Source organism: Sus scrofa, chromosome 13, assembly GCF_000003025.6.
Source record: "Sus scrofa isolate TJ Tabasco breed Duroc chromosome 13, Sscrofa11.1, whole genome shotgun sequence".
NCBI lineage: Eukaryota > Metazoa > Chordata > Mammalia > Artiodactyla > Suidae > Sus > Sus scrofa.
In genome coordinates, this window is record NC_010455.5 from 124751901 (window position 1) to 124777539 (window position 25639).

Below are 25639 nucleotides of genomic sequence, written 5' to 3' on the forward strand. Positions count from 1 at the left end.
GATACGCATCTTTACCTATAAAATGCAGGTGACCTGTATCTACTTTTCAATGTCGTTATAATTGGAGAGACAAAAGGCTTAGCACAGCCTTAACCTCAGCACATAGCTTATGTTCATGTTTAATATTTATGATGATAATTGACAGGCATCAGGTTTAACAGCTGTACTCAACCTACACCAAGGATGGTTACCTGCTGTGAAGAATTCCCTGGCCAGAAACTGTTGGAAGTGAGATGAGGTTTGCCAACATCACTTTCTCCAGTCTCTCTCTCATTATCCATTGCAGTCCTTTCCACAGCCTGGTCTTTTCTGATGTTCTCTAAAATTTTTCAGTAAATAATATAAACCCGATCCTGGCTTTATCTCAGATCTAGCTAACTCAGATACGAGTTCCAGTGAGTTCTCCATCATTGACTGTCACAGTTGCCTGTCTCCCACCTCCTCCACTTCTACTTCCAGGTCACCTGCAAATAGGTGGGCAGGGTTTCCAGTAATGGCATCAGCTTGCCAGGTTCTTACTCTGGGTGCCTGGTAGTAACTAATTCTTTTTTTTTCTTTTGTGTGAAATAGTGTTCCATTGAAGCTATTCATTTATAATACAGGAGAGGCAAGTATGAGGAGCCAGTTCCTTTCTCTGGGACTTTCTCGGACTCAGCTTTCCAGCCATGCCAGGCATTTTTTTTTCTCTGAAGTGGAGTGTGATTCTCGTGCTGGCACCTCATTCATGAGTCATTGGTTCAGGGCATGTAAAAGCCCTTGCTGGGGATCCAGTCTAGACCTTTTGGTGTGGTAGGTGCCCAGGCTTCAGACAGGATTAGAATGCTTCATGCACTCCTGGAGGTCACACCCTTGTAGAGACAGACCTAGAAACAGTGAGAGGGGTTCTGGGATGGGGTCTGCATGGGTGCTATGAGAGTACAGCAGAGGGGCTCCTGTCTCAGAGTGGGGTGGGGTTGGGGAGCCTTTGGCTTCTGTACTAAATTACCTCCTAGTCAACCTGCTGTTAAGAACCAGTCAGGGAGTTCCCATTGTGGCTCAGTGGAAGTGAATCTGACTAATATTCATGAGGATGCAGGTTCAATCCCTGGCCTCTCTCAGTGGGTTAAGGGATCTGGCATTGTCATGAGCCATGATGTAGGTTGCATATGTGGGTCAGATCTAGTGTTGCTGTGATTGTGGCGTAGGCCAGCGGCTACAACTCTGATTCGACCCCTAGTCTGGAAAACTCCATATGCTATGGTGTGACCCTAAAAAGACAAAAAAAAAAAAAAAAAAAAAAAAAAAAAAAAGAACCAGTCAGACCCATTGGTTCCTCCCACATGTTCAGTCAGAGGATGCCCATGGCCTCTCCTTGGAAGGCCCCAATAGAGACCTTTCATGGTCACTCCACTTGACAAGGATCTCCTCCAGCCTCCCCAGGTCTCACGGGTAAAGAGGGTACTTCTGTGACCTGGGCTCCTTGGAAGCCAGGATTAGTCACCTGATGGTCTCATCCTACCCGGGGCAGGGGTATGAGCTGCCCTGGTGCCTTCTATGATGATCCTTATTCATCCTGCTTCCTTTGCTTCTGTAAATCCACCTCGGGGAGTGGGCAGGGGGAGTTGAGCCTGTGGACAGAGGTGAGTCCCGCTGAGCCACAGAGCTTGGCCTCTGCTCACCTTCCCACAGTAGAAGCCAGCATGGGCTTCTGTTCCCCAGCCACCTTCCATCCCTTCTGGGGGCACAGGGTGATCTGCCCATAATCTTTTGGGATATCAGTGGAGCCCACCCTTTGAGAGGCCTTTTGGGTGCCCCTCTGCCATCTTCCCTCCTCTCCAGCTGACCTCCCATATGACCAAAATGATTCTGAGGACAGGAATCCAGTTGATCAAACTGAGCCCTCCAGATTCTGCTGTGGCACCTGAGAACAGTTTCAGTATTTGACCATAAATATCTTTAAAAACTAAACATAGTACATGACCATGATCTAAAATATCCACAACAAATATCTCAGGGCTAGTCTTCTGGGAACACAAAAACAAATTAGATGTGGTCTTTGCCCCTAAAGCACACATGGCCCACTCTGCATCTCAGTAAGATGGTTGCCACTGCTGGCTGGCACTTAGGAGATGAACCCTTTACTGGCCCCCTGATGACAGAGGATGGCTCTTCCCCCATACCCTCTCCCCACGATGCCTGGAGCTACTTATGGGCTGGGACTCTTGACTTGAGTGTTCTTGTGCCCACAGCACCCAGCCTGGGGTGGGAGCTTCCTTTGCAGGGGCTTGATCAACACCTGCATGAGCAGTTGAAGTATCAAGTTCGTAAAGGAATCTATTCCAAGGGCAAATTCCTTGTGGGGTCCCTGTGGTCACTGCCTGCCTGGCCCTTGGACAGAGCACATCCTTGTTAGTTCACTTTCATGAACAGTCAGTCTGACTATTAAAGTTTCCATAAATAACCCAATGGACTTGAGATTTAAATGGAAAAAAAAAAACAACTGCCTTACAGGGCCTGTTTTATTTTTGGGGGGATGGGGTATGAGGTCACTGAGACTTCTCTCATTCCAATCAAAAAAGTCATTTCCTGTTCTGCTCTTTCAAGCATGTCAGATGGAGCCAAGGGATGCTGGAATAGCAAAGGGCATGCCAGGGAAGCTGGAAGTAAAGCTCAATAGGGCTGCAGACTTGCAGAAGTCATCCTGTGGGATCACGGAGTGGGGTTTTTGGTTTGCTTTTTAGTCAGGCAACGTAATAGGTATTTTTCAAAAGTGAATTTGTTATTAAAAATGTTTTATAAAATAAAGGGGGCTTATAAAGGGGCCACAGTTAAATAACTGTGCCAGAGAGGCCTCATTTGCAAGCAGTGGTAGCAGCCTGCTAGACGTGATGTGAGATTTGAATCTTGGTTCCATCCCTTCCTTGCTATGTGGCCTTTGGAAAATCATTCAATTATTCTGAATGTCAGCCTTCTCACCTATAAACTAACCACAGAGTTATTCAGAAGACTTAGAGAGTACCCAGCCCGGCACTGGGACACAGTGAGACTTATGATAATGGTGATGTGTGTAGGTAGCCATGACGATGCTTCCTCATCAGAGACCATGTCTGGGACCTGCCTGATCCTTATCATCCATATGTTCCTGTGTGTTTAGATGTGATTATCTTCTTCTAAATATCCACTCTAAGAGCCTCATCTCAGGGAGGTGCATGCAAGTACACAGAGTGCATGTCAATTCTGCTAGGCACATTTTTTTTTTTTTTCTTCTTTGACTTCCCCAAGGCACATGGAGTTCCTGGGACAGGGATCAGATCTGAGCCATGCAGTGCTGGATCCTTAACCCACTGTGCCCAGCGAGAGACTGTACCTATGTCCCAGCACTCCAGAGATGTCAATGACCCCATTTCACCACAGCAGGAACTCCTTGGCACATTTTTTGAAAGGGGAGAGATTGGGAAAGAGAGAGCAATGGAAATAGTAGTGCCCACAGTTCTGATAGCCACTCCATCAGCTTAATTTAAGACTTGAACAAGTGCAGATGGGGAGACATGAATCCAGAGTTGCCTCAGCCTCTGCAGGGTACGTGTCTTGTGCTGGATATGATCCCAGGGTTGAAATATTTGTCTTTTTTTGTGCTACATGGTACTAAACTCAAGATATTATTTCTTCTGGTTCCCAGAAGAAGAAATCAAAACCTCCTCCAGGGCCAGAGGATAAGCCAGCATGTTGGCTGAGTGAACTTTTATATGAGTGTTCCAGGGTCGTATAAACAGACCGTGTATTCTGCATTTTATGGGTGATATGAGGTAGGGGAACTTTTGGTCTCATTTTCCTTTACTGCACATGGATGTCCTGACAAAATAAGGTCTTATTTTAACTGACTTTTAATTCAGATTTATTAATTCAAATTTAGTTTTTCATTTATCTGTAAATATTTCAGTATGTATTTCTAAAAGATCAGGACTCAAAAATAAAAACAGCTATAATATACTATTATCACATTTAAATAATGAATAATTCCTTTGAACCATCAGATATGGAGTCAGTATTCAGATTTCCTCAATTGTCATATAGGGATATGTGCATGTGTGTACATATATGTATGTATATTTACGTGTGTGTGTATATATGTATATAAGATAAATATAATTTTGAAAACAGTGTGTTTATTCGAATCAGGATCCAAATAAATTCCCTACATTGCAATAGGTTACTATGACTTTTTTCATTTTAAATTATTTTTTTTTCTATTATAGCTGGTTTACAGTGTTCTGTCAATTTTCTACTATACAGCAAGGTGACCCAATCACACATACATATGTACATTCTTTTTTTCTCACATTATCATGCTCCATCGTAAGTACTAAATATGATCCCCAGTGCTATATAGCAGCATCTCATTGCTTATCCATTCCAAAGGCAATAGTTTGCATCTATTAACCCCAAATTCCCAGTCCATCCCACTCCTTCCTCCTCACAAGTCTGTTCTCCAAGTCCATGATTTTCTTTTCTGTGGGAAGGTTCATTTGTGCCGTATATTAGATTCCAGGTATAAGCGATATCATATGGTATTTGTCTTTCTCTTTCTGATTTACTTCACTTAGTATGAGAGTCTCCAGTTCCATCCATGTTGCTGCAAATGGCATTATTTTGTTCTTCTTTATGGCTGAGTAGTAGTCCATTGTGTATATATACACCACATCTTCTTAATCCAATCATCCGTTGGTGCACATTTAGGTTGTTTCCATGTCTTAGCTATTGTGAATAGTGCTGCAGTGAACATGCGGGTGCATGTGTCTTTTTCAAAGAAAGTTTTGTCTGGATGTATGTCCGAGAGTGGGATTGCTGGGTCATATGGTAGTTCTATATTTAGTTTTCTGAGGTACCTCCATACTCTTTTCCATAGTGGGTTGTACCAATTTACATTCCCACAACAGTGTAGGAGGGTTCTGTTTTCTCCACACCCTTTCCAGCATTTGTTACTTGTGGACTTCTTAATGATGGCCATTCTGCTTTGTGTGAGGTAGTACCTCATGGTAGTTTTGATTTGCATTTCTCTAATAATCAGTGATGTTGAACATTTTTTTTCATGTGCTTGTTGGCCATCTGTATATCTTCTTTAGAGAGGTTACTCTGACTTTTAAAATTCTTAAAATACTTTTAATCAAAATTTCCCAAGAGAGGGGATTTTTCGAGCCCTGGTACGGATTTCATCACTAACTGCCAGGTGAGGTGCGGCTCTGCTGTTTGTTTACACAGAGGCCACCTCTATTTAGGTGCCTCGTTCCTCCCACTGCTTAGCCATCCCTTTCGGAAACCTCTACTTCCAGATCTTTTGAGATTCTCCTTTAAATATTTGAATACCAATCTGAAGAGCAAGTTCAGCTGCCAAAATCTCAACCTCAGATCTCCACCTGAGAAGCTCTGTTGTCCTTGCTTTTCCTGAGCCACACCAGACATTGTGTTTTTGATGAAGTGAAAGTTTGCACCTTAGCTTAATTAGAAATAATCTGGATCTCACATGGGAACTGGGAAGGAGCATGTTATGACATAGAGAAGGCTGCTCTGTCACCCACCCCTAGGTGTAGGCTTTGTGCTTTTCTTGCTCGTACGCCTCGGTTGGAAGTAGATGGAGTGTAGATGATATGGAGGTATTTCTTGGGTGAAAATAGTAACAGGATGTTTTGAGACAGGGCCCCTGTTCTCACAAGTCTCTCTGTGCAAATAGCTGAGGTTTATGCAGTTGCCACAGGTGAAGAAACTTCTGTTCTTAAGGGCTTACTGTACACATCCTTGAGTGGATTGTGCAGGGAACGGGCTGAACCTGAAGTAGCCACCTCAGGAGGGGAGTGGTGTTCCATCTGCAGGAGGGACCTCAGCCAGGGGCCTCTCACAATAAGTCCAGGATTGTTAGGTGGCCCATTGTACTGCCTGTGCTACTGTTTACTTTAGATTAACTGCTGCAGCATTCCGTGTTCATTCATATCTTTATGCCCTTCTGTTTTGCAAATGCCCAAGAGCCCTTCCTGTTGGCATTTCATACATCTTTTCCACGATCCCCCTTTCTCTGCTTCTCCCAAGTAAAGCGCACCCTCCCCTTGGGCCCTGGTGCACTTATACTGATTTGATTCCCCCAGGACACACCATGGTGCATTGTCAGTTTGCTGTTTTGCAAGGCTATCTATCTGTACCAGTGTACTGAGAGTGCTTTAAGCTGACTGCCTGGTACACAGCATACACTCATCTTGTGTGGTGGTTTGGCAGGGCAGGGTGGGGGAGCTGCTTGCAGCACTCTAATTGGGCTATGTTGGGGGGCATGTAAGAAAGAGGAAATGCGTTCTTGGGGAAACTTGTGTTTAGAGACATGAGTCATGGAAAATAGTTAAATAACGGTACAAAATGGAAGGCAGAGACTCTCAGAGGAGGCAGACAGGGCTGCTCAACCTCCTTCCTATGCAAATTATACTACTTTATCCTGGCCTATACAGTCCTTTAGAGTTTATCCAGCACTATCACTTGGGTTCTCTTGGGCCACGAACAGGATATCATTGCCCCTTGTTTCGTAAATGACGAAAACTGTGGCTTAGAGAAATGCAGGGACATGGCTGATGGCTGTCCAACTAGGAATGGTAGAACCAGGACTGGGCCCCAGTCTTCTGATTCTAAATCTAGTTTCCTTTCTACTCTTCATCACTAGTCTCAATTGGTAACCTGAGGCCTGGCAAGAAGAAGGGACCCACCTAGAACTACAGATGTGATATATTTTAGATAGTGCTGGCAATGCCAAGTGCTCTTTGTGGCCAATGAATGGAGAAGGAAAAGAAGAGAAAGAACATTGAGCCGTTACTATGTTCAAAGAAAATAAAAGCAAGTCACAAATGTGCCACATAGGTAGTTTTTAATGTTATAATATAATAAAAACATAAAGAGATGAAGTTACTTTTAATAGTATATTTTACATAACCCAATATATGTCCAAAATAGTATTTACTTTATCACATAATCAACATAAATATTATGAATCCAACATCTTGCATATTTTTTTCCTACATGAAATCTTCAGGCTCCATGTGTATTTTGCATTTACAACTCTTATAAACTGGGATTAGCCACACTTCTGGGGCTCAGTAGACACATGTGGTTGGTGGCTATTGCACTGGGCAGTGCAGTAATTTTTCTATATGTCGTGCTTTTCAGGAATCATGGGAAGAATTGATTTTGGTACTACCTCAGAGCCGAGGAAATGAAACTGGGAGAGGTTAGGTAGCTTGCCTGGGGTCACAAAGCTAGAGAGTGACAGAGCTGGACCCTGACCCAGGTCCGCCCTTCCACTTCCCACTCTGGTGGTCTGCCAACCCTCGGGAAAGGAGGAAAGAAGGACTTGCTCTATCACGCCTGCAAGGACCTCAGGATTGAATAGGTGGAAATGAGTGGTGCTGTGTGTGTGTGTGTGTGTGTGTGTGTGTTTGTGTGTGTGTGTGTTTGTGTGTGTGTGTGTCTTTTTAGGGCCACGCCCGCAGCATAGGGAGGTTCCAGGCTAGGGGTCCAATCAGAGCTACAGCTGCTGGCCTACACCACAGCCACAACAATGCAGGATCCAAGCCACATCTGCGACCCACACCACAGCTCATGGCAAAGCCGGATCCTTAACCCACTGAGCGAGGCCAGGGATCAAGCCTGCATGTTCATGGATGCTAGTCAGATGCCCTTCTGCTGAGCCACAGCAGAAACTCCTTGTGGTGCTCTTGATGTTGTGATTTTTCCCCTGAGTAACTGAGCTGCTGCAGGTGTAAATAGTATTGTGCGTGTTGGGGAAGGGGGCCTAAGGGCAAAGCAGAGGTAGCCCATTTCCAAAAGGGAACCATTGTCTTCAATGCATATAAGTTAAGAGTGTCCTTTCACTAGGTGGATGGAGAACCTCTCTCTCTTGGACGTTGGGGACAGGGGGCCCTTAAGGACACATTCCTTTTAGAGGTTGTGTGAGGGTTCTATTGTAACACAGCTAGCCAGGGCTGCATTATCAGGTGCCAAGTAATTGTGTTTGCCCTTCTCTGGGCTAAATAAAGCAGGGCATCTGTGGAGAAACCCCATTTTATCCCTTTCCAGGAAGATTACAATATCCTAATGCAGGAGAAACTGAATTAGGAAGGCCGTGTGCTCATCGCTCAAATTTGTTCTGAGTTTGTTTTTCTTGTTTTATTCACAAATATGGCAACAGGTGTAAAGACACTCTTGAAAATCCTGGTGTCCTGACACATTGCTGTTCATTTTACAATGGTTTCTTGCAATTATTTTCTTTTGTGGAAAAAAAAAGTTTTTCATATAACTATAATTTTAGTATGGACAAAGTTTATTTTATTTCTCCTGTTATCATAAAAATGTTGCTATCTTTATAAGCATGTATGTTGTGGCTTCAGGAAATATTAAGTGCTATATATATATCTATCTATCACAATTTGCCTGTTCTTATGGCTAGATGTTTGGATTGTTTTCAAAATGTCTTGACATTTGGAGGTCCCCCTGTGGTGCAGTGGGTTAATGATCTGGCTTGGCTTGTCTCTGTGGTGTTGCGGGTTTGATCCCAGCCCAGTGCAGTGGGTGAAGGAAACGGCAGTGCTTCATCTGTGGCATAGATCGCAGATGCAGCTCTGATTCCACCTCTGGCCTGGGAACTTCCACATGCCATGAGTGTGGCCAAAAATAATAACCAAAAAAAAAGGGAAAAAAAATGGCATTGTTTTTGATGCAACTGCCTGCAACTTCATTTTATTATTTATGTATTTATGTATTTATTTATTTATTTATTTATGGCCATGTTTACAGCCTGTGGAAACTCCCCAGGACCAAGGATCCTGTGGCAAGATTAGATCCTTAACTATCAGGCCACCGGGGAATTCCTTTACTTGCCTTTATATCTTTTATAATTAGATTATAAAATTATCAATTTATAATTGTAATTATATATTATTTATAAGGATAGTCATAATCATAAATTTAAAACCATATTTTTATAAGCAATACCCCAAACTTTGAATTCTAAGTCAGAAAGCTGATAAACATTTTAAAAATGTATTGGTTGTTCTGGCATATTACTTCCATTTTCTTAAGGTGTTGCTTCTGGCTTTTTTTTCCCCTCCACTTTTATTGAAATGTAATTGCCATACAGCACTGTATAAGTTTAAGCCGTACAGCACAAGCTTTTGTTTCTCAGCAGCAGTTGACATATAAGCTCCTCAGTTTTGTCATAAAATCACCAGGATTGGGTGTGAAAATTTACCCACAGTTTTGCTCAAGTAAACAAGGGTCAAAACGTTCCAAGGGTTTATATGTCCTTCCCCACGTGCTTCTTAGAGCATCCCTGATGTAACTGACCAGAGGAGCAGGTGAGGCCACCGTCAGTGCAGGACACCTTCCTTGGAGGAAGGTTGGTTAAATGGGTTTTTTTGGTTTTGTTTTGTTTTGTTTTTCAGACTGATGGTGAGGGCCAAGCGTAATCCTTGAAACCTTTAGTTCTAGACCGGGCACTTCCCCGAAGTTCAGCCTGAGCCTGCCAAAGCCACAGGCTGGAGCTCCATTCCGAACTGCACAGAGACTGCGGGGAGGGGATGACTTCCCATTTCCTTCCACATCCCAAAGGCACGTGGCTCCATCATGCGCTTTGGAGTGAGGAAGACGTGGGACATTGAGCACCCTATCTAGTCTTTCTTTGCTTCATTTCTTCATCTAAAATGGGGAGGACAGTGGCAGCTCCTTTAACCCTGGGAGGCTTAAAGGAGTCAGGACTTGAGGAGTACTAAGAAGAGGGTCCTACACCTAATTCGGACTCAATCAAATGTAAATGTGGGTTTAAATCTCAGTTCCAGAACATTCTAGGTATTGTCTTTGGGCAAATTACATAACCTTTCTGCCCTTGAGCTTCCTCATCTGTAAAATGGGATTATAGCACATGCCTCACAGAGACTTCAGGTGGTTTTAGTGAGATAATGTAGCCTTTAGCACAGCGTCTTGCACATAAAAGGCCCTCCATAAATATAATGAAAAGAAAAGCATTGTGCTTTGCTTTTATTTTCTGCTCCTCAAAAGGCAGAGCTTTGTCCCCTAGGTCTAAGCAGCTGTTCTATTATAATTAGCTCAGATCTTACCATAGGTGTGGGTACATTGTATTTCATTATCCACACTGCAGGTTTGGGATCAATCTGTAACAAATGGGAGGCGAGTCAACAATTTCACGTCCCTGAAGCTTTGAACAGGTTTTTAAGGAAATCTTGTTTTTAAGGTTAGCGAGAGCATCATTTCACAGACAATGGTTGATACTTCACATACTTATTGATTCCAGGGCTCTCACTTATGGTTAGCATCAGCTGTCAGGTTTATGGAAGGTATCAAGTGTTTCTTTATGCTTAGCAACACAAATCAAGACTGTCTAACTGATAAGGTGAACCCACATTCTTAGGGAAAAGCAAAACGTGACCAAGGAGGTACCTGAACAGACTCATTCCATCCACCCCTCCTTGTCTGTCCCGACTCTTCCTCCTCTTCATGTTCAAGTGGTGATGCCTCCTCAGCAGGCTTCTCCAACCATCCAGACTGGATGACCAGCTTCTCCAAGTGCTACCCACTGTGCTGTGATTCCTTTTCTCCTCTGCAGTCACCCCTGCATTCTCAGTGCCCAGCCCCGGGCCTGACCAGTGTAGCCCTTCATAAGTCGGTGTTGGCTGAGTGGAGAGACTTGCAAAAACCTGCCTGTGATGTTAGAAGGTATGTGTAGCATAGGGGGAGGTGGGGCTGCAAAGTGGGTTGAGGCAAATGAATTCAATCATATTTCTGACTGGGAAGGTGAAAGGACTTCCCTGTGCCTGCACTTCCACATACCCTGGGAGGCAATGGTCTTCCCTCAACCCAATGGTTTCTCACCCCTAAGCAGCTTCTCTCTTTCAACAGTTCGCCAGTTCCCATCTGTTCCATCCGTCCTTGCCAGGCATTTGGGATGACGACAGTTCTGTGGTCTGTTCATGTCCAATCTGTAGCTTTCCGGTCCCCACCCCCTCTGCCCCAGGGGTAAATATGGACTCTGAGCATATCAACAGAAAGGAGAGATATTTCCTTTTTTAGTCTTCATACTCTGTGGGTTCGAGAAGGCCCAGGCCTCCCTGGCTCTCCTTGGATGGAAGTGCCTGGTAGTGTGAGGTGCTAGGCAGGTAGAGGAATAATCTTGGTATGAAATGAGCCTGGCTATTCAAATGTTGACTTTGAGGCCACCTTTGTCACTGCTTATCTGGCAAGTCCAACCTAACCTAGTAATAGTATTCTTTCCTGAGCGCCTCTTGTATGTTGGACAGTATCCCGAGAACTTCACAAACACTGGCTCAAGTATTCACATTTTTAGGACCAGTGTGAGTCCCTTCCATCTTCTGGGAAGTCTGGCCAGACCCTGAAGCCAGACGTGATGACAGAAGGATTTGACAGGGAGCCAGGAAATCTGAGTTCCATTTTGGCTCTGTCACAAACTGGTGCTGTAGCCTTCTCTGTTGCACTGGACGTCAGTTTTCCGTCTATGAGAATGGAATAGAGGAGTTCCCACTTTGGAGGAGTGGGCTAAGAACCTGACCGCAGTGGCTTGGGTCACTGTGGAAGCACGGGTTCTCCCTGGCCTGGCACAGTGGGATAAAGGATCTGGTGTTGCCACAGCTGTGATGTACGTCACAGCTGTGGCTTGAAATCCATCCCTGGCCTGGGAACTTCCATATGCCGTGGGTATGGCTATTAAAAAAAAAAAATGGAGGGAGAGTGATCAGGTGCTTTTAAAATTTTCTTGTGTTTCTGGCCCTCAGTGTGTCAACTCTAACCCAACCTGCTTTCTTCTTTGCCTGAGTGACTTTAGGACTGCAGGTGGAATTACATTGCTCAGTAGTCTAGGTGAGTCTATCTCCTAGGGCTACTCTGATGGCCCAGTGACAAAAACCTTGTCTTGTTCTTGTAAATGTTTCCTAATTCTGAGCCTACCATGTTGGCGAGATACAAGGCTGGTACCCTATGTGAGGTCCTAAAACATCTTGGGTGCATGTACTCGCTTTGGGACAGTCATCTCTAAGCCTGGATCTTAAGTCTTTCTCACACTGAAAACTAAAATTAGTTGGTAGGGTCACTTTTTATTTAAAAGTTATTTACTTGGACTTTAAATGTGTTGAAGTTTGTATTCATTATTTTTCCTTTTATTATTAGTGCCTTTGTGTCTTGTCTGAGAAATCTTTGCCTACCCCAAGATTATGAAGATAGTCTCCTATATTTTCTTCTAGAAATTTTATAGTTTGAATTTTCACATGTGGGTCTAAGATCCACTTCAAATTAAATTGATGGATAGAGTGAAGCTTCAAGTTCAAGCTTCCTTTTTCCCCCATACAGATGTCCAGACACTCCAGAGTAATTTATTAAGAAGACTTTCTTCACTGAATTTCACTGATACCACTGTAAAAAATTAAAACTATTATAAAAAATTGTTACTGTTATTTATGGATTCTGTTCTTTTTCATTAATCTGTTTGTCCTTATACCATGGTCTTTTGGTTTTATAATGTCTAATAATTTAAATCCTTTAACTCTTGTTCTCTTTTCAGTTGCTTTTGCTATCTAGGTCCTTTGTATTTTCTTCAAAATTTTATAGTTAGCTTGCTAATTTCTACAAAACTCCTGCTGGGATTTTGACTGAGAATGCACTGAAGCTATGAATCAATGTACTAGTCAGGGTTCTCCGGAGACACAGAATGAACAGGATAGGCAAGTATTCATCTTATCAACACCCTTACAGCCAGACCCAGAATAAGTTTGACCAAATATCTGGGCACCCGTGGCCCGGTCAAGTTGACAAATAAAATTTACCATCACCATCTATTTGGGGGGAAACTGACGTTTTAACAAACCTGAGCCTTCCAATTCATAAATGTGGTACATGTTCCCGTTTATTTAGGTCTTACCTTAATTTCTCTCAGTAAGGTTTTGTAGCTTTCAGTAAGAAGTCTTGTCTATCTTTAATTAAATTTGCTTCTTGGCATTTGATGTTTTATTATAGATTGCACGTAAGCTATATTTGCCAATTATTTGTGAACTCGTACTATTAAAGAATACAGAATTTTTAGGAGAAGCATGATTCCCAATCCGTCAGACAGCAGTGATGTTTAGGAACTGCCATTCTGGGCAGAACCCTAAGTCAGCACTTAAATATCCTTTTCACGTGTATGCTACTTTATATTGCCAAAGTGTTTCCTTACTTTTCTCCTCACAAGAGCTCTCAGAGAGAGAGAGAGAGAGAGAGAGAGAGAGAGAGAGAGAGTGAGACGGGAACTATTCCTATATTCATATATGAAAATTTGGCCCCAAGGATATTATCTAAAAATCCTGAGATGGGCAAGTGCTGGCCCCAGAACCCAGGACTTTTCCTAAGAGAGCGATCCTGCTCTCAATACTAAAGTCATTCTATACAAAGTGGCCTTTTCTAGCTATTACTGAGAACATACCACAAAGGCACCTGGCTTTACGGAGAACCTCCTGCCTGTGACCTTGTAGATGGAAGGGAAGAAGATGTGAGAGGGAGAAACGTGGACCAAGGTAACTGTATATAAACTCCTAGAGTGTGGAGGGTGAACAAGGTCAATGTCAACCTGTAGGGTACATTCATGTCTATTAGGAAAAGGCCATTCCACCAGGGCCAAACGCCTGTATGCCACGAACGTCTTGCCCAGTCACGTGTGGCTTCCCAGAGGGAAAACAGCAGACACAGAAACCTTAATTATTCAGGAATTAATTAAGGATAAGGAAACTAAGTTACTGGGTATTTTGTCTCTTTTGAGAAATTCACCAACTTCCAAGAGGATTAAACACTAAAAAGGAAGAGATTCTGTCCCGTTTCTTTTTCTTTTACAACCTTTCCAGTGTCCATCCTTTGTCTGTCCTCTTCTTCCCTCCATTACTGAGCACCAGGCCCTTCATGTGCAGAGATAAATGAGCGAGTAGCTCTCCCTGGAATTTTCTTACAAACTTTTTTGACTGTTAGCAACAATAAGGATTTTATGGAGATACGGTTACTTTTTTTTTTTTTCCTTTTGGTTGTGTCCATGGCATGAGGAAGTTCCCAGGCCAGGGATCAAACCTACCCTGCAGCAGCGACCTGAGCCACTGCAGTGACAATGCTGGATCCTTAACCGCTAAACCACCAGGAATCTCCTGCAGTTACTTTTTTTTTTTTTAAGTCTTTATGTTTTAGAAATACATACTGAAATATTTATGCTTGAATGCCATGCTATTTGCTATTTGTTTCAAAATAATCTAGGGGGTCCAGGGATAACTTGAAATAGAAACAAAATTGGAAAGGCTATGGTCGATTTTTTTTTTTTTTTTTTTTTTTTTTTTTTTTGCTTTTTAGGGCTGCACCCATGGCGTATGGAAGTTCCCAGGTTAGGGGTTCAATTAGAGATACAGCTTCAGCCTATGCCATAGCCACAGCAACACGGGATCCAAGCCACATCTTTGACCTAGGCCATAGCTCATGGTGACACCAGATCCTTAACCCACTGAGCAAGGCCATGAATCAAACCTGCATCCTCATGGATCCTAGTTGGGTTCATTACCACTGAGCCACAGCAGGAACTCCCATAGTTGATGATTATTGAATCTGGGTCTTGGTCCCATGGAGGTTTGTTATCTGTTGTCATATATCTTTCCAATCATCTATTTCAGACAGAATTTCCTGAAGCACTGTTATTACATGCAGTGAATTCTGATGTTTTCAAAACTAGTTTACTCTGTTTTTAAAAAGCTGGTAGTGATGCCTTTAACTGATTTTGAGACCCACTAAGGTAAGTATTTTGAAAAACACTGGTATCTTGAGGAAAAGAAGGACCTTTATAGTAAGTGATTACCATCTACCTCAAATTGCTCCCAGGATGTATACAAAGCAGTAGGAGGTACTGACTGAACAGGATGCCAGAGAGTCTGGGAGAGGCTCACATCTGCCCCTGAGCAGTATGCATGGGAGAGGAAGCAGGTACATATTGACAGGATGGTAAGGAAAGATACTGGAGCTCAAGGATGAGGGCACAAGGGAGAAATGGTGAGGTGGGATGGGTGAGCCTGAGGTCAGAGCAGCCAGAATATGGGGGCTGTGGAGGAGTGGCTGGAGATGAGGTTCATAGGTAGCAGCAAAAATTGCAAAAGCTCTATGGGACAGCTTAAGGAATTGAATTTATTCTGTGTCTTTCAGGAAGGCATTGGATGGTAAACAGAAATGACTCTATTCCACTTGCCTTTCATGAAGACCACCATCAGCTATATGCAGGTAGACCAGCCTATCCTAGGCAGTCATGATTTACAACAGAAAACACAGACCCAAAGGACACCTGGTCCTGGAAGCCAGATCTCCCAACCTGTCTCATGCAATTATCCTCCCACTCCACCACATGGCCTCTCAGAAAGGTCCACACAGATACATAAGCTGGGCTCTTCCAAGAGTTGTCCAAAGCAAAAATTATAGTCCCTTTCAGAGCATAGTACGAGGTGGGGCTACAGCTGCTCTCTGTTCTTTCCTCTTGTCTCTGCTGGGCTGTCTCATCTGCAGAGTAAAGTTATGGTACATGTGAGAGGTGGAGAATAATCACATTTAGGTGACGGCATTTCTCTTGGAGCTTTACAACTATTAATTCAATATTCCCAATAATTCTATGTGGTAATTTCTATTATTATTTCCATTTCATAGATGAGGAAACTGAAGTACATAGAATAAGTGATGTGCCTGAGGTCACACGTCTCGTCTGGCAATTAGCAGAGCTGGGATTTAAGTGGAGTTCACTCTCTTAACCACCATTATACTTCTGGGTTGCATTTGATTCATTCCAGCTGTGTCCTTGAACCTGAATGTTTGAACAAAGATGGTCATGAAAAGACCTGGCTTTCAGCTTGATTCTCAGTATAACTTCTAAATCTCAGTATAAAGCTAAATCTGAATCTTCCTTAATTCAGAGGTAGGGGAAAGTTTTTCTAGTTGGGATGATCTTGGAAGGAAGTGGCATTTTAATGGAGCTTTGAGAAACAGATGAAATTTTGAGAAGTTAAAATTGCTGAGAATGAAGGGTGGTGGTACTAGCCAAGATGAAATAATCCAACTACAACTTCTCTCTGCCATGTTTATAACTAAGACTTGGACAGAATGCAAAAACCAACTCCATCAGAACTTGAAAAGTACTAGCAGGCGGGTAGAATACTGAAGTCAGAACTCAAATCATAAACCATGATGGCCCTTGTCACATGGACTTGCATAATTGTTTGAAGGGTTAAAACTCTGAGATAACCTCATCTTTCTAGCCAGAGGAACCAGGAAAGTGACCCACTGGAAGTCAGAGAGTGAGAAGAAATTCCTAATAGGAAAGAGCTGGAAAAGGGGACCCCCTAACTCTGTGTATGGATTGGTCTAAGTCCTGGGTGCACTGTGTGGAACAGACCCAAAGAAACACCACAAAGATTTTGAGATCAATCTGTGATATTAATCATTACCTAAGTCCCCGATAAGCCCTTGAGTGGCCTATGTGACTTGCAGACCCAATTGGTATAGCAAAGGCTTTGAAAACTGAACATGACATTAGAGCTACAAATCACAAAGGGTGAGATGGAACTTTCTGTTTGAACCTACGTGAGTTAATTATCTGCTAAGACAAATAAAACCATCAACATTTCCCAGAGGAATTTAACAGAATTCAGAGTCTCATTACATAAATATTCAAAAGTCCAGGATGCAATCCAAATTTACTCAATAGAAAAAGAACCAGGAAAATCTGAACAATACTCAAGGGAAAGCCTATCCACAGGTGCTAACCCTGGAATGTCTCAGGTGGTAGAAATATTAAAATATCTGTTAGAACCTTTCTCCACTCTTGAAAGAGATGAAAAGATAGAAGTTTTCAACAGAAAAATGGAAACTATACGAAATCACCAGATGGAAATTTTAGAACTAAAGAGACAACATCTGAACTATGAACTCACTGGATGGGCTCAGTGGCAGAATAGAGATGACAGAGAAGAAAATCAGTGAACTTGAAGATGGACCAATAGAAATTGTGCACTATTTTAAATATATGTGTAAATATGTTTTTCATCAGAAAAAAAGTGGATTGTGTCTTAGAATATGGTAGACCAACATAAAAAAAGTTGAAAATTTGGGTTACTGGGGTCCCATCTCAGAGGGTAAAAAGAAAGATATTGGTGCAGAAAAATTCTTGAAGACAGAATGGCTTACAGGGTCCCAAATTTTGTGAAAGACATAAATTTACAAAGTACTGAATCTTATTGAATCCCAAACAGAATAAACTCAATGACAACTATTCAGCTACATCTTAATCAAATTGCTGAAGGTCAAAAATTAAAAATATGAACAGCTGGAAAAATATTACACATTATATAAAAAGGAAACCTAGTCAAATACTGCATGATTTCTCATCTAAAACTCGGTAAGCCAAAGACAGTACGTTATCTTTAAAGTCTTAGAAAAACAGAAGTATTAAGCTAGAATTTTATGTATAGAAAAAATATCCTTCAGGAGTGAAGTTTAAAAAAAAAGGTAATCTCAGATGAAGGAAATCCAAGAGACTTCATTTCCAGTAGACCCATTCTTAAAACGCCAACAGAAGTTTTTCAGGGTGAAGGAAAATGCTATCAGAGGGAAACTTTGAATGTGAGGAATGAAAGAAAAGCAAGAGGAATAATAAATATCCAACACAGTAGCTTCCACGATAGTTTAATACATGAACACAAGAATAGGGAGCTCTGGTCATGGTGCAGTGGAAACAAATCTGAGTAGTATCCATGAGGACACAGGTTCCATCCCTGGCCTCGTTCAGCGGGTTAAGGATCCAGCGTTGCTGTGAGCTGTGGTGTAGTCCAGCAGCTACAGCTCTGAGTCAACCCCTGGCCTGGGAACCTCCATGTGCCGTGGGTGTGGCCCTTAAAAGACAATTAAAAAAAAAACCAAAAACACAAGAGTAAGAAAACTAATCTCATGACGCAGAAGTAACTATAGCTTACTGGCAGTATTTTTAATGTATTCAAGTCATTTTTCTTTGTCAATAAGTGTTTTTTCCCCTCTTCCTTCCCCTCCTTTTTTTTCTCTCTTTCAACTAAGACTATACAGTTTTATAATATTCTCTATCAATTCATATTAGGAATATTTTCCTATTTCAGTAAGAAATCTTATTTTGGGCGTTTGATAATGCTGTTTTGGTAATATTTTTTAAAAGAGCACTTTTTAGTGATCCATAGTGACATATTTATGGATGCAGTGATATGACATCTGAGATTTGCTTAAAAAACCCAAGATGGAGAGCTGGGTTTTTGTATCAAAGAAACAAGATTGACCATAAATCAGTAATTGTTGATGCTGGGTAATGAGTACAGAATGGTTCCTTATACTACTTTTTGTGGTTTTTCTGTATGCATTTTTTTTAATTAAAAAGCTTTGTGATCTTTTAAATTGTTTTAATCACATCCCGTCCTGTGGCCCTTCCATAAAGTTGGACTATCCTGCTATTGTTGTGAATTGAGGTTGTTTCAGGTTATGTGTGGGTTGAGGTTGAACTGAAGTCTTTGACAGCATCTTTGTTGATTTCCTTTTCAGAGATGTAATTACTGAGTTAAAAGAGAGTGGCCATTTTTAATGTTTTGATACATTTTGTCAAATGGCCTTTCAGAAGAGATGTTCCATGTTACTTTTGCTAAGAGGTATATGAGAATGTCCTTGTCAGCTCTTTATTTTATATGTATAATACATTTTATATATAATATATATTTTATATATTATATATAATAACTATTAGCTTTGATTAATTTAATAAAAGGGGAGGTGCCATCTTATTATTTTAATGTATATTTCTTTGATTTCTAGTGACACTGAATCCCCAACCCTGCTATTGAATTGGTCTCCCCCTCCCCCCTTCTAGGGAAAAAGCAGGGGAAAGATTAGAAGAAAAGAGATTTATTGCCCCCCTCCCCATTCCTCACTTTGAAGATGAAAAGCAAAATCAGGCACAGAGCCCTGGGTTCAAATCCTATCTCTGCAACTTCCAAGCTACTGGCTTTGTCCAACCTTCACCTTTGTGAGCCTCAGATTTTTTCACTGCAGAAACAGTAGTCATACTGGCTTCCAGGAAGGTGACATCATAGAGATTTATAGGGAAAGAGCCTGGTGTGTGGTGGTCAATCTGAAGATGGTAGCCTTTGTCTTTGGGAAACTGAGGCTCAGGATATAAAGGACCTCCTGATGCAGAGGCAGCCAGGGTCTCAGAGCTGGTTTTTCTGTCCAGGAACAGCCCCTGCAGGAGCTGCTGCTCGAGTTTGGGTCACCACCTCTTCACCTTTCCTTCTTTGCAATCTCCCTGTTCAGCAGTCTCTAGTCCCCGCGGATGATGAGGCAACTATCCCAAGCCAAGATACACATCCTGGGGGACTGGGTGATTTAGGGGAATGAAATCTGACTACTAATGGACTTATCTAATTCTGTGGGAATGCCCCCTGCAGAGTTTGGCACAGGATCAGGGTGAACTTCAGGTCAGTTTGTTTGGCAGTGTCTCCCCTTAATCTTTGGAGGTGAATTCAGAACAGGAATGGGCTCTTTCCAGGACAGCCCAGTCAAGCTGGGGGCTCTGACTCAATTCATTATCCCTTATCTTTCTACGCTCCTTCTCTATCCAGAGTCCCTACATTGGACCCATTCTTGCTACATACCTCTTGAAGGTTAAGAACAACTGAGACAGAAAAGGGGGCTGTGCCTTTAAATAACTTGTCTGGCCACTGCCTAAGAGAGAACCCAAAGTATTTTTCTTTTCTTTTTTTTTGCATTTTAGGGCTGTACCTCTGGCATATGGAAGTTCCCAGGCTAGGGGTCTCATTGGAGCTACAGCTGCCAACCTACACCACAGCCACAGCAATGCCAGATTCAAGCCGCATCTGTGACCTACAGTACAGCTGGTGACAATGCCGGATCCTTAACCCACTGAACGAGCCCTGGGATCAAGCCTGCATCCTCATGGATACTAGTTGGGTTCGTTACCGCTGAGCCATAATGGGAACTCCCAAAGTATTTTTCTATTTACTTCTTTGGATTGATCGAGATGGGGCTCCCCTTAGGTTCTTGAACACAGCTGAGTAGGCCATCCAGACACAGGATCACAGGTGAGGCCAGGGAGCCCATCACAGTCTGCTTGGAGCCTGGGTGCAGCAGACTGGACAGATGAGTATTTCTCCTGAAATCAAGGTCGGGCGCCCAGGCCCGGGGCTGTCAGCCTGCCCTGGTTTTGCTCTAGGAGCACCTCATCAATGTCCTGTTGTCCTCCCTGGACACATCCCACTTGCAGGAGACCTGAGGGTGGGGCTGGGAGGGGAAGTGAGTTTGGCTTATTTGCTAAATTGCAGGAAAATTCAGAAGCAATTCAGCAGATTTTATTTTGAGAATTTGGGCCTGCTGACTTTCCCTGTCTCAGACAATAAGCCAGTCCGTGGTGGTGAAAGCAGAACTTCCCCAGGCATCTGTCTGCAGAAGGCTCTCAGGGGTGTCCACGCTCTGAGAGAATTGAATGGTTTTCTGTTTTCCTTTTGATTATCATAGAGACATGATTCTTATACCAGCTGTAATTCATCTCATTGAGTAGTTGAATGACCCTTTAGTAGAAGAAACACTAGTGTCTTATGTAAAGTCTGTCTTAGGTAAAGTTTGTCAAATAGCACAAATTTCTTTTTCTTCTTCCGAACAGAGGGGTACTTGATAACGTGCAGCTCTGCCTCCTATGGCTTTATAGAGGTGGTGAACTCATGGCATTATCTTGGAGCTTAAAAGCTCCTTTTCATCTATTAATTCCCTTATGTTTCGATCACAACCCTGTGCAGTCAGGATTATTAAGTCCCTTTTATCGTGAGGAAACAGAGGCTCCGAGAGGATGAGTGACTTCTGAGGACACAGAGTGATCTGGCCAGAGGGCTGGGGGACCTCATGTTTCTGTAATGGTTTTGGGTTTTCCCATAAGTTCTGCCCTTCCCGTAACACCCCCTGTCTCTAACTCCTTTGAGAGTCCCAACCAAGTTTCAGATCTCTTTGCTATGGAGCAGTGTTTGAAATGGTTAACAGTGAAAGTGGCTAATACTGGTTTTGTTGAGATGGACGTCAATGTCCCATGTTTATCCAGACAAATATTGACTCATACACTCCTGGAAAGTTCATGTCCTGTTCTCACAGAAATGAAAACTTCCTTCATCTGCAGCAGCTAAGCCACAACCCAACCTCCTGTCCCTCCTCCCTATTCTTGCAGGTTCGGCTTTACTGGGCACCATTTATTAAGCATCTGCCATGTTCCAGGCATGGCAGGATCCCTCCTTCTAGCCCTTCCAGCAGCCCTGTGAGGTAGGTGGTTTTGTGCACATTTTACAGGTGAGGCAACTGATGTCCAGAGTGCTCCTGTTATTTAAGATCACATGGTGATGACTAATGAGGCTGGGCTCCAAATCTAGATTCATCTGACTCCAAAGCTGGGTCCACCTGAAAGGTAGTACTACTCTTCCAAACTGGGCTTTGTGTGGGCATTGTCCTCGTCTCAGTCCTGGTCCTTGCCTCATCAGCACGGGGCAGTGGGGGCAGCAGTAGTGGTGGTGGGAGACAATGGGCAGGGAATAGGATGCACCTAGATTTTCTTGGCTTCTGGGCTAGGGTGAAATCTGAGTTGACATCCTGGGTCTGCCTCTTCACAGTGGAGTGATTGTAGGCAAATCAACTCTGAGCCTGTTTCCTCACCTGTAAAATAAGTTCATCAACTACCCGCCTTATGGATCTATTTTGAACATGAAATGGGTGACTGGCCCGTAGTAGGTGCCTGAGAAGCAGTGACAGGTGTTCGCTGTTGGTCACATACTGTCAGGGAGGGGAGAAGGGGTGCTGTGACGATCAGGGCTGTGGCCTGCCACCCCCGCCCACTGCTCAACTTGCACAACTGCCCACTGGCTCATCAGTTCATTCCCTGCCTTCAGGCTTTTGGTCGCCTCTCCACCAAATGACCTGATGAAGACCAGGCTCTCCCCCCTGATATGGTGCCACCCGGTGAGGCCAGCTTTGTGCACCTGCATGGGCTGACTTGACCCTCTCTGTTCCCTGTGCCCCCCCTCATCCAGCTCCAGGCCATTTCCTTCCCATCCCTCAGGCTTCTTTGATCCTAGGCTAGATTTGGGCCCTTCCTCCTGGGCTGAGATTCTTGAGCACCTTCTTTGCAAGAAGCAAATATTCACTTATTTGGCAAACAAAGCTGAATCACAGGCATTGACCCAGGTCCTGGGAACAGAGAGGTAACTCGATGGTTCAGGTGCTCATTCTCTAGTGGGGGAACAAAGTAAATAGTGCATTAAGTATTTGGTCCTTGTTTAATTTCTCATGGTAGTTAGACCTATTAGCATATAAGGGGCGGAGGAAGTAATAAGTACCTCCAGGGCTGCTGTTCTGAGCACATGGTTACCAGCCTCTTGGTTGATTTGATTGATATGAATAGATATGGTCAGAAGGTAAGCTCACAGCTCTGGCACTGCCAGGCCAGCCCCAGTGGGGGTTTAGAGAGGGGTGAGGAGCCCAGGGCCGCCCTCTCCCTTCTATGGCCCTCCTTCCCCCTCCTCCCCCAAGTCCCATTCTGTGATTGAGTCAGCATGCAGGGTTGGCACATTTTTGATCACTTGTAGGGAGGGAAACACACTGGCTTTAGAGCCACACCTTCCTGGGAAAGTCCTATGACCTCCTCCAGCCTCAGTTTCCTCTTCTATAAAATGCTGAAGCCGTAGACTAGACATTCATATGACAGTTGTCTGGAGATCTTTAAAATTCTCCATATGGCTTCATCATCGTTACCAAGTTCTCCTTTATTGACAACAGCCCTAAGGTGAGGCATCTTGTTCTCATTTGACAGATGGGGACATCAGCCACATGCTACCAGAGCACAGAATTTCCCCTGTGTATGCAGGCAGGCACAATTGAGCAACTTAAGTGATTTCTGTCCTTTATTGATTTCATAACTACAGAGCTGAAGGCATTTATAAATCTATTAAAAGAAATTCATTGTGGAGTATAAACTGTCCTCACTATGCCCTAGCAGTCCGGTGGCTTTGAGAGCAGTGGTTCATAAGCAAGCAGTTATTTCTATCACACCCTGATACATGAGGGGCACGGGACCTCACAGACTAAGGGACTGGCTCCTGCCACCTGTCCACTGCACATTCTTCATATTCTCTTCTAGGCAAATGCAGGCTTTTTTTTTTTTTTTTTTTTTTTTTTTGTCTTTTTTGCCTTTTCTAAGTCCACTCCCACGGCATGTGGAGGTTCCCAGGCTAGGGGTCTAATCAGAGCTGTAGCCACCAGCCTACGCCAGAGCCACAGCAATGCGGGATCCGAGCCACATCTGCGACTTCACCACAGCTCATGGCAACACTGGATCCTTAACCCACTGAACGAGGCCTGGGATCGAATCCGCAACCTCATGGTTCCTAGTCGGATTTGTTAACCACTGAGCCATGATGGGAACTCCCAAATGCAGCTTTTTTATGTCTCTGACCTTTGGGACTGTTCTCAAATAGTCAAAATCTCAAATGTTGACTCTAAATGCTGAAGGTCAGTTGGAAGGATAACCACCATCCAGGGCTGCTGAAGGGTTCACTGAGATGACCTATCTAGTGTCTATTGCATCCTCAGTGTGCCCTGGGCTTAAAACTTCAGACCGGGGGTTTCCTTTTTAACTGAAACCATTTGCTTCTGGGGTTAGGGGGCTGTGGCTGAGAGTCATGAGTCAAACAAGATAAACTTCCAAGAGCAACCATCAAGAACATGGCCTTAGATTCGGATGGTTCTGAAATTAAGTCTTGGTGCTGCCACTCACTAGCAAAAGCCTTTTAACCTCTCTAAGACTGAGCTTCCTTACCTGTGAAATGGAAATATAGTAGTGCCAACCTCAGAGGACGGTGAAGGGACGGAGGCTGGGGTAGGATTAAGCAGTAGGTACTGAGATCTGGCCTCTAAAGACAAAGCTTCACCTGCCATCATAGGTGCAGATATCAAGTGGTCTCTGTGTATGGGAGGTGGACAGGGAAGTGGAAGTGAAAAGACCCAGAAAACCAGCCTTTGCCTCCTAGGAGGGAATGCCCGTGGGCCAAGAGCAGGAGCAGAGCTCCCGCCCCCATCTCGGTGCAGAGAGAAGCACACTCTTTCAACCTGGCCTGAGTCTTCAGCTACCCAGCTGCCTGTGTAACCTGGTAGCCACACTCGAGATCACAGTTGGGAGGAAGTAAATGTAGACAGTCCACCTCGATGCAAGGGTTAGCATCAACTCCTCTGGCCTCACAGTAGATGGAATTAATCACATCTCCCCTTTGGGCGGGGAGCCCAGAGTTGATGACATTTGGCCTGAAATTCTTAAAGAGACTTGGATTGAAATGGAGGCCCTGCCACCCCGCATCTCAGTAACTCTGGGCCATCATGGAGCAGCAAGCTCCTGGGAATGTGGAGGAGCCTGGCTAAGTAGGCACTGAAATACCTGAAGCCATGTGTTGACACATCCATGTCCACCTGCCCTGGGCTGGCCTTGCCCCTCCCCTCACCTCCCAGGAAAAGCCTGACCCTTCTCCTATTTTACCTCGGGATACACTCCTGTGAGTGCCACATTCTTCAAGGCCTCTATTAATGTTTATTGGTTCAGACCAATTAAATCAGAATCCACTGAGGAGACTGTTAGGCACATATGTATATAAATTTATATGTATGCATACATATGTATGTATGTATAGTTATTGAAATATAGTTGATTTACAATAATGTGTTAGTTTCATGTGTGCAACAAAGTGATTAGGTTTTATTTTCAGATTGTTTTTCATTATAGGTTATTACAAAATATTGAATATAGTTCCCTGTGTTATACAGTAAATCTTTGCTGTTTATTTTATAAATGGTAGTGTGCATATGTTAATATCATACTCCTATTTCCACTCCCTCCCCTGGCTGCCTCCCCACTGCCACCTTTCGCCTTTGGTAATCATAAGTTTGTTTTGTGGGGGAATCTATTCTGTAAAAAAGTTCATTTGTACTATTTGTTAGATTCCACATATGTGATGTCATATAATATTTGTCTTTCTCTGTCTGGCTTAGTATGATAATCTCTAGGCGATCCATGTTGCTGCAAATGGCAATATTTCATTCTTTTTTATGGCCAATATTCCATTGTGTATATGTATCTTCTTTGTCTGTTTATCTGTTGCTGGACATTTAGGCCACTTCTATGACTTGGCTATTGTAAATAATGCCTCTGTAAACATAGGCGTGCATGTATCTTTTTGAATTAGTGTTTTCATCTTTCCTGGTGTATGCATAGCAGTGGGATTGCTAAACCATATGGCAACTTGATTTTTAGTTTTTTAAAGAACCTCCATACTGTTTTCCATAATGACTGTACCAACTTACTTTACCACCAACATGTAGGAGGATTCCCTTTTCTCCACACCCTCTCCAGCATTTATTAGTTATAGACTATTTAATGTCGGCCATTCTGACTGGTGTGAGGTGGTACCTCATTATAGTTTTGATTTGAATTTCTCTAATAATTAGCGAAGTTGAGCAT

General features: G+C 43.2%; 1 protein-coding gene across 17 annotated transcripts in view; it reads left to right on the plus strand.

The window, feature by feature from the left end:
• ST6GAL1 (ST6 beta-galactoside alpha-2,6-sialyltransferase 1) overlaps window positions 1-25639 on the plus strand; it is a 138226-nt gene that overhangs the window by 52279 nt on the left and 60308 nt on the right. For 4 of the 17 annotated variants that reach the window (XM_021070032.1, XM_021070027.1, XM_021070029.1 and 1 more), the window contains exon 3: window positions 21314-21405. The exons of the other annotated variants lie outside the window; for them this stretch is intronic. The gene's annotated coding sequence lies outside the window, so the exon portion shown is untranslated. The remainder of the gene's footprint in view (window positions 1-21313; window positions 21406-25639) is intronic. 17 annotated transcript variants of the gene reach the window in all.